The sequence below is a fragment of the Natrix helvetica genome, assembly GCF_964273705.1.
Source record: "Natrix helvetica genome assembly, chromosome: 7".
Lineage (NCBI taxonomy): Eukaryota > Metazoa > Chordata > Lepidosauria > Squamata > Natricidae > Natrix > Natrix helvetica.
Window position 1 is genome coordinate 63252911 of NC_138558.1, and position 9712 is coordinate 63262622.

Here is a 9712-nt window from a genome sequence, read left to right on the forward strand (position 1 = left end):
GCTTTTTTTGCCCTCCCCAGGCTCCAGAGGCTTTATAGGAGCCTTGGTAAGGCGAAAACAGCCGAGACCCTTCGGAGGCTTCAGGAGCTTCCCTGAAGCCTCCAAAACGCAAAAAAAACAGCCCTACGAGCAAACCTGAAGTGACTTCCAGTTTGTTCATTGGATTGTTTTTCGCCCTCCAGAGCCTTCAGGGAAGCCTCCAGAAGGTCCCTGAAGGCTCCGGAGGGCTTAAACCGGCCCTACGAGCAAACTGGCAGTCCATTCCTGAAGTTCCGGTTTTCCCATAAGGCCGGGGGGTTTTTTGCGCTCCGGAGTCTTTAGGAAAGCTCCTGAAGCCTCCAAAGGGCCTCGGGGAGGGGGATGCTGTTTTCACCCTCCCCAGGCTCCTATAAAGCCTCTGGAGCTTGGGGAGGGTGAAAAATGGCTTTAAAAAAGGCTGAACTCAGCTGGCCAGCTGACAGGGCAACACCTCGTGTGCCCTGACAAATGGCTCCGTGTGCCATAGGTTTGTCATCCTGGGTAAAGGGTTTCCTACTGGAGCAGGGGGTTGGACTAGAACTATGATGGTGCCCAAACCGAAATTTGTGTGCATGCACCCAAAGATGAGCTGGTGAGCGCCGGTCAACTGGTCTTTGGGCTTTCGGCACATGCACATACATCGACCAGCTGGTCTTTGCGTGTGCCGGAGCACCGGATACATGAAGACCAGCTGGTGAGCATGTCTGTTTTTTGGCTGTTTTCCAGGCTATTTTCAAGCAGGTTTTGGGGTGGTTTTCAGACTGCTTCCCAGCCCTTTTTCCAGATGGTTTTCAGGTTGTTTTCTGGACCATTTCCAGGCCGTTTTGGAGGCCGTTTTGAGATTGTTTGAGCGGCTGTTTTCCATGTGCGTGCCAGAAGCCAGAAGAGCAGCTGGCAATGGCGCATGTGCCCATGAGGGCTCTGCGTGCCACCTCTAGCATGCATGCCATAGGTTCGCCATCACAGGACTAGAAGACCTCCAAGGTCCCTTCCATCTCTGTTACTCTATGTTCTATGCAACGCTTGGAGAAAGCCAAGTCCCAGTTTCCTACCCTCAAAGACCAGGAGAAAGTAGCCGTCTCTGGCAAGCCCGGCTGCTGGCGCCTCCATCTTGGAGTACTGGCAGTCCTCGACTTACGACAGTTCATTTAGTCACCATTCGAAGTGACACCGGCACTGGGAAAAGTGACTTATGGCTGTTTTTCACACTTACAACCTCCGCCGTGGTGACGGAGATCCAAATTCAGGCACTTGGCAACTGATTCCTATTTACGACAGTTGGAGTGTCCCCAGGGTCATGCGATCACCCTTTGCAACGTTCTGACAAGCAAAGTTAACAGGGAAGCCAGTTCCCCTTCACAACCATGCCACTAACTTAAATGCAGTGATTCACCTAACAACTGGGTCATAAAATGATAAGTTAGTAACCCGGTTGTTAAGTGAAACTGGCTTCCTCATTGACTTTGTTTGTCAGTAGGTTGCAAAAGTTGGATCAGATGACCTTGGGACGCAGCCACGGTCATAAGTGTGAATCAGTTGCCAAGCATCCGAATTTTGATCACATGTTCATAGCGATACTGCAAAGGTCATAAGTGGGAAAAATGGACACATAGTCACATTTTTCAGTGCTGCTGTAACTGAATAGTCACTGGAGGAACTGTTGAAACTCAAGAATCACCTGTAGAAGTAAAAAAAAAAAAAAAAAACAAGTTCAGAGGCAACTTCACTTTTATTACCATATTCTGTGGACTTTGATGATTACTTAATAGTTTCTGGGTAGCAATAAGACAGGGGTGTCCAAACTTGGGAACTTTAAGACTTGTGGACTTCAACTCCCAGAATTCCCCAGCCAGCCATGCTGGCTGGGGAATTCTAGGAGTTGAAGTCCACAAGTCTTAAAGTTCCCAAGTTTGGACACCCCTGCAATAAGAAGTCTTAGTCCACTGCCATCCAAATGGTTCTTCCTTGCCTTCCATAGATTTCCTAGTGGTTCATCCTATGACATCTGACTCCCGGGAGGTTTTTCAAGATGAACTAAAGGTAAAGGTTCCCCTCAAACATATGTGCTAGTCGTTCCCGACTCTAGGGGGCGGTGCTCATCTCAATTTCAAAGCCGAAGAGCCAGCATGTTCCGAAGACGTTCTCCGTGGTCATGTGGCCGGCATGACTAAATGGCAAAGGCACACGGAACGCTGTTACCGTCCCACCAAAGGTGGTCCCTATTTTTCTACTTGCGTTTTTACATGCTTTCGAACTGCTAGGTTGGCAGAAGCTGGAACAAGTAATGAAAGCTCACTCCGTTACGTGGCACTAGGGATTCAAACCGCCGAACTGCCGACCTTTCTGACTGACAAGCCCAGCGTCTTAACCACTGAGCCACCGCGTCCCAAGATGAAGCCAAACATTACTATCCAGTTCAGAGTTCATCCCAAAACAATACAGTATGATCCAAGATCAAATTGAAACATTGCATGTCCCATCAAAACAGTAAATAGGACACAGTAAACTTACCTCCCATCGTTGTGGGGAAAATAGCAGAAGGAAGATCTATTAGGTATATTCAGCCATCTGAGTTATGATGCAACCTGGAATTAAGGAGAAACTTCCTAACAGTGAGGACAATTGACCAGTGGAAGAGCTTGCCTTCAGATGTTCTAGGTCAGTGATGTCAAACTTGTGACCCATGGGCCTGATGCATCATGTCCTGCCCCTGCCCAGTTTAGAAAGGGGGGGGAAAGTCCCAATACGTCACATGACAATGCCGAGTTTGATACCCCCTTTGCTCCAACACTGCAGGTTTTAAAGAAGAGACTAGACCAGTGATGGTGAACCTTTTTTGGCTCACGTGCCAAAAGGGGGGATGCAGAGGGGTTGTGTGCAGGTATGCCACACCCATAATGAAATGTGCAACCCCAGCGTGCATGCGGGCATGACCAGTGCTCTGCCCCCCCCCCAATTTTTTGCATGCTTTTTTCGCCCTCCCCAGGCTCCAGAGGCTTTATAGGAGCCTGGGGAGGGTGAAAACAGCCCCCCCCCGAGGCCCTCCCAAGTGCAAAAAAATGGCCCTATGGGCAAACTGGAAGTTCAGGAACGGACTTCTGGTTTTGTTGTAGGGCCGGTTTTAGTCCTCCGGAGCCTTCTGGAGGCTTTCCTGAAGGCTCTGGGGGGCAAAAAACAACCCTACGAGCAAACCAGAAGTTACTTCCGGTTTGTCCATAGGGCCGTTTTTAGTCCTCTGGAGCCTTCATGGAAGCCTCCTGAAGGTCCCTGAAGGCTCTGGTGGACTAAAAACAGCCCTATGAGCAAACCAGAAGTCCGTTCCTGAAGTTCCGGTTTGCCCGTAGGGCTGTGTTTTTGCATTCTGGAGCCTTCAGGGACGCTCCTGAAATCGCCGGAGGGCCTCTAGGGGGGGCAGGGGAGGCTGTTTTCGCCTTCCCCAGGCTCCTATAAAACCTCTGGAGGCTGGGGAGGGTGAAAAATGGCCACAAAAAAAAGGCTGAAGTCAGCTGGCCAGTGCATGCATGTGCGCTGGCCAGCTGACAGGGCAACGCTTCGCGTGACCTGACAAATGGCTCCACGTGCCACCTGTGACACGCATGCCATAGGTTCGCCATCCCGGGACTAGACAGTCACTTTTTTGAGATGGTATAGGTCAGTGATGGCGAACCTTTTCAGCAGTGAGTGCCAAAAAGGTCTCAGAAATGTCATGTGCACATGTGTGCGCTCGCCAGGGCTGTGCTCTGGAAAAGCTGAACTTCCTGGTTCTAGTGTGCATGTGCGCCTAATGATCAATTACGCGGCACAAGGTATTTGGACCGTCGAAATGCTGACCTTTCTAATCGACAAGCTCAGCGTCTTAGCCACTGAGCCACCACATCACTCTATTGCACATATACACAGATAATTTCCTTGGCTGGGAAGCTTAAGCAGGCCACATTGCTATTGTGTTCAGACCTGGTGTTGGCTTTCTTTCAACACATAGTTGGCTGCTATAGGAACAGAATGTTGAATTCAACAGACTTCAAAAGATCCAGCAGGATACTTCTTGCTTTCGCATAAAGGAAATGCGAAGTTTGCCTCTTACAATAATGGGTCACATTAGGTTAGCAGGACAGAACAATAAGATGAATTCTGGGTCAGAAAGGGGATGGAATCACAAACCAATAGTCAATATCCTCTCCAGAATTCCCATTGGGCTCCTACTATTTTTCTATTCTGAGCAAACCCCGGCAAAGAAAGAGGTCATAAACTTAATACACAATAAAAGCAAATAGCCCATATGTTACCTTCAGGCTGCTCCTAGCTGCCATAGTTTCTTGATCATTCAGCTAATATTTAACAAGGTTGTTGATGCCAACCAAGTGGGCACAATGAATGGTTCATTTGTAAACAGTAGACCTAGCAACAAGTTCATGGATTGTTGGAACTTGCTGGATGTTTCATAATGGATTTTGAAGGAAGGTGGGCAGAAGAAGAGGGACTAATCAGTGCCAACGTCAAGGAAACTCTGCCTAGTTTTAGGTGTGTCACCACTTTTGACTATACCCTACAGATACTTCTGTTCATGTTGAGCAGTCAGATCTCCAACAAGCGCCTTCTCATGGTCTGCCCTGACTTTCAATTAAGTAAGAGTTTAATCCTCATCTGTACCAGTTGTAATCTCTCAGATTAACAAAGAGAAGCAGTTGCTTTTGGAACAGTATTGGTACTTCCAGGGTGCTGTCTGTAGGGCCAGCACCTACCATAGAATTTTGCAGGTGTACATTCATATGTACACAGGAGCATTAAAAGCAGCATGACTCCCTAACTTGGTTCAGTATTTTGCAAATTATCCTGAACAGAGAAATGTTATAGGAAAGTCAAAGTTGACATCCAAAAGTTACATATTGCATCCAAATTAATCCTCGGCGATAACGGGATGTAATTCATCATTGCTTTCCAAATACAAGTGTCCAATTTGTAGAATGTCTAATTTGAAGACATTCAAATTAGACATTTTGTTGATTGGACATCAGGAATACCTTATGGTGAAGGTATTCCTGAAAATCCCAATTCGTGTCCTGTCATATTGCTCCTGTTACAAAGATGTCCAGTGCACTTAATCACACACATCTGATTGGGTTTCCAAGTCACCCAGATCCATTTTATTTACAGCTGCTACTATCCAATACCAACAAAAGTACGTATAGTCAAGGCTTTGGTTTTCCCAGTTGCAAAGTATGGTTGTGAAAGTTGGACCATAAGAAAGACTGAGCGACAAAGAATTGAAGCCTTTGGACTATGGTGCTGGAGAAGACTCCTGCGAGTGAGTCCCTTGGATTGCAAGGCGATCAAATTGGTCAGTCCTAGAGGAGATCAATCCTGACTGCTCTTTAGAAGGCCAGATCCTGAAGATGAAACTCAAATACTTTGGCCACCTAATGAGAAGGAAGGACTCACTGGAGAAGAGTCTAATGCTTGGAAAGATGGAGGGCAAAAGAAGGAGCAGACGACAGAGAATGAGGTGGCTGGATGGAGTCACTGAAGCAGTAGCCATAAGCTTAAATGGACTCCAGAGGATGGTAGAGGACAGGAAGGCCTGGAGGAACGTTGTCCATGGGATCGCGATGGGTCAGACATAACTTCGCAACTAACAACAACTACCCAATCAACATGAATTCTCTTAACCTGACTAGGCTTTCTTTTATCATTTGTAAAATACATCACATAGTTATAATTATTGGGCTTTTCGTGTTGCTTCGCACTTCATTATATTTTTGAGATGCTAGTTGCAATTACCTATTTTGATATCCTTGTGAGCAAGTGTCAGCTCAAAATAGCAATAGCACTTAAGACTTATATACCACTCCACGGTGTTTTTACGGCCCTCTCTAAGCAGTTTACAGAGTCAGCATATTGCCTCCAAGTTAATCTGGGTCCTCATTTTACCTTGGAAGGCTGTTCAACCTTGAGCCGGTGAGACTCAAACTGCTGGCAGATGTACAAAAGGAGCTTGTGGATTAAAAATAATTTCCCTTCTTAAATAAGATACAAGTGCCATTTCCTAGACCCCCAAGGAACTCAAACCTATCCCCATTTTCTTACATAACAGGGACACTGAAGAGATCTTAACAAGCTTCGCTTCCTGTGCTATAAATAATGTAAGGATGATTATAGCTATTGCCAGCGTGCCTTCTTATGTACGTGATTAAGGGCTCTTATTCATTTGACCTGCCTTTGGTTCAATTCACTGAGAGCTAATCAGAAAGTCAGAGGGTTTAGGATTATTTACAGCAGGGGTGTCCAAACTTGGCAACTTTAAGACTTGTGGACTTCAACTCCCAGAATTCTGGGAGTTGAAGTCCACAAGTCTTAAAGTTGCCAAGTTTGGACACCCCTGATTTACAGTTTAACCTGTTAGGCGTCAGGATGGAGGATCTGTGCCTCATCTCTGTAGGCTAAGCTGGATGTGGACCAACCACTTGAGTGGAGAGGATGATGCCTGCATTTCCCTTAAAGCAGAAATGAGGAAGTCGTGGCCTTTTCTATGGTTAGAACTGAGTTTCCCAGACGCTCCAGACAACATGGAAAAAGATGAAATGCAAGAATTCAGGCCAGCTGGGTGACTTTGGGCCAGTCACTTTCTTTCAGCCCCACCTCATAGGGTTGTTGTAGGGAAAATAGGAGGAGAAAGTGTGCCGGATATATTCACTGCCCTTATTGCAGAAATAATAAAGGAAGGATACAAATAAACAAACGAATAAATAAATATACTACTCCCTTCTCCATGATAACCCAATGGTTGTATAGGTTCGGCTGATAAATCAACTGTCTCTCTCTCTCTATAGAAGAAAATAATCTGGCTTTGGCAACTAAGTCATAAATAATCTCAAAATTAGATATGGTTATGTCCTCCTTTTAGGGTGACTCAAAAAGTCAATTGAGATATTGATCTGATAATTGGCTTATTCTGTAAGTCCCAACTAACATGTTGGTTAAAAACTTTTTTTGATTGGCACTTGCCTTGCGACCCAATCTAGAATGCTCAGAGTCGAGTATAAAGTCTCGTGTAAATTAGAACTCAGCTAGTGGGAAAGGGCCATCTATTCTTACAGTTCTCCCCTGCAACAGACACTTTCCATGCGTCCTGCTGTTGCTATCTTGACACCTACCGTTAATTCCACTTTCTTCATGCCGATCCCAGGTAGTGGAACAAATTGCCTTTGGGGACTGTCCACAAGAAGAGTCAATAAGGTCAAGATAATGGCTGCAATCGTATGACTCAAACCCCCATGAGCAAATTGCAACCAGCATCTTAACGTCTTTTGACTCCTCCTTCAAACATCTCTGCTGCAGGGATGGGCTGTTACAGGTTCGCTCGGGTTTGGGAGAACCCGTAGCTAATGTTATGGCCAGTTCGGAGAACCTCCAAATCCCACCCTGGCTGGCCCTGCCCAACACACCCCACCCCTCCCACACCACTCTGCCCCTCCCAGGAGTCTCCATGTGGGCTCTTTTGGATGCGAGGTAAGGGCAGCACCCTCATGGAGTCTCGGGGAGGGGGGAAATGGGCCTCCCGGAAGGCCCCCAGAGCCTGGGGGAGGCAGTTTTCGCCCTCCCAGAGGCTCGAGGAGAGTTTCCGGAGCCTGGGGAAGGTGAAAACACCTCCCCCCGGTGGTGCAGGAGGCTGACTAGGCCACGTCCACCATAGGCATGCCCACCCAGAAACTGGGCAGAGAACCCGTGTTGAAATTTTTGAAGCCCACCTTGCTCTGCTGTCTTTGTACTTGAAGGGGATTAGAACAGTTTTTATCAGTCTTGGCATTTTTAACCCGTGGATTTCAACTCACATATGTTAAAATTACTCAGGTTGGAAAAGAAACCAGGTTAGGAAAAGGCTCAACGCATAATTATTTACCGAAGCCTGCTAATTGTTTCAAAAGTATTTCAACGTACTAGGATGGCGAACCTATGACAGATGTGCCACAGGTGGCGCACAGAGCCATTTGTGAGGGCACGCGAGGCTTGCCCTGTCAGCTGGCATTCTTTTGAGGCCATTTTTTGCCCTCCGGAGGCTTCAGGGGCTTCCCTAAAGCCTCGGGAGCGTGAAAAACCAGGCCTACGGGCAAACTGAAAGTTCGGGAATGGACTTCCGGTGTGCTCCTAGGGCTGGTTTTAGCCTTCCAGAGCTTTCAGGAGCCCTCAAGAGGCTTCCCTGAAGGCTCCGGAGGGCAAAAAATGACACTATGAGCAAACCGGAAGTTGTGTCATTTTTAGCCCTCCGGAGCCTTCAAGGAAGCCTCCTGAGGGCTCCTGAACATTCCGGAGGACTAAAACCGGCCCTACGAGCAACCCAGAAGTGACTTCTGGTTTGCTCGTAGGGTCATTTTTTGCCCTCCGGAGCCTTCAAGGAAGCCTCCGGAAGGCCCCTGAAGGCTCCGGAGGGCTTAAACCAGCCCTACAAGCAAACCCGAAGTCCGTTCCCGAACTTCCAGTTTGCCCATAGTCCGGTTTTTCGCACTCCAAAGGCTTCAGGGAAGGTCCTGTAGCCTCCGGAGGGCCTCCGGGGGGGCGGGGGAGGCTGTTTTCGCCCTCTCCAGGCTCCTATAAAGCCTTTGGAGCCTGGGGGGGGCAAAAAATGCATGCCAATAATGGCGGGAGCGCTAGTTGTGCACGCAAGCGTGCTGTGGTCGTGCGCATAGCATTATGGGTGTGGCACGCCCACGCACGACCCCCCTGCTCTCCCCCCCCCCCCCGCTTTTCGCATGTGAGCCAAAAAAGGGTCACCATCACTGTACTAGGATGTTGTTTCAATAAGGTTTTTAAATTATTTGAATGGTACTTATGGCATTTCCATTTTATTTCTGTGAACTGCTATGAGCCATTCCCTTAATGGCTTGTATTTTTTTAAAAAGTAACAATGAGGATTCAATTATCAAAATGCTATAATTTTATATGGAGCATTTTTAATAAACATAATAGATAAGAGGGTTGGTTTTTTTAAAAGAAATGGGCATGGTCTTAATATGCCTTAGGATTTGATTTCTTTTTCTTTTTCTACACAAAAGTGAGATGTGTATTCTGGCATACATGGAAAATGGGAAGTTTTCAAGCTGCAACCTTCATTTTATCCTCTAATGTGTCTGTGAGGATTATCCAGTTAAGATTCATTAACTGTCAAAAGATCATAAAGCTTTATGTTCTATAAATGTTAAGCATTATTTTTAAATATGATGAACACATATTGCTGACTAGAGATCCTTTCTTATTTCTTTACAAATACAGGTTTTGGCAGAATGTGAGCCAATCCTCTCTTGATGCAGATACTAAGATTTTTTGCGTGCTTTCTGTCTAGGTTTGCAAAAGTATGTGCTATTATAGGGATTTCCTTTTACCGATAATCCCCGAACCAATATGCCTAACCAGTGAAGTGGGGACTCTTGTATTTTCATGGTTCAGTAAATATGCAAAGCCACATTGGAGAAAATGAATCCTGAAGAACAGTAAGAAAAATCTCTGCGGTGGGCGTGGGGAGTGCATTTACATACTTTACGGTCGCTGTATTAGTTATGCAGCAAATCTGTAAATGCTTGATTTCTCTAAACCAGGGGTCAGCAACCTGGTTGTGGTTCTTTCATCCCTCTGCTGTGGCTCCCTGTCGCCAGTCGGCACCACAATTTTGAGAGGAGCTTCCAGTTTGTAGGGGAAGCAGAGT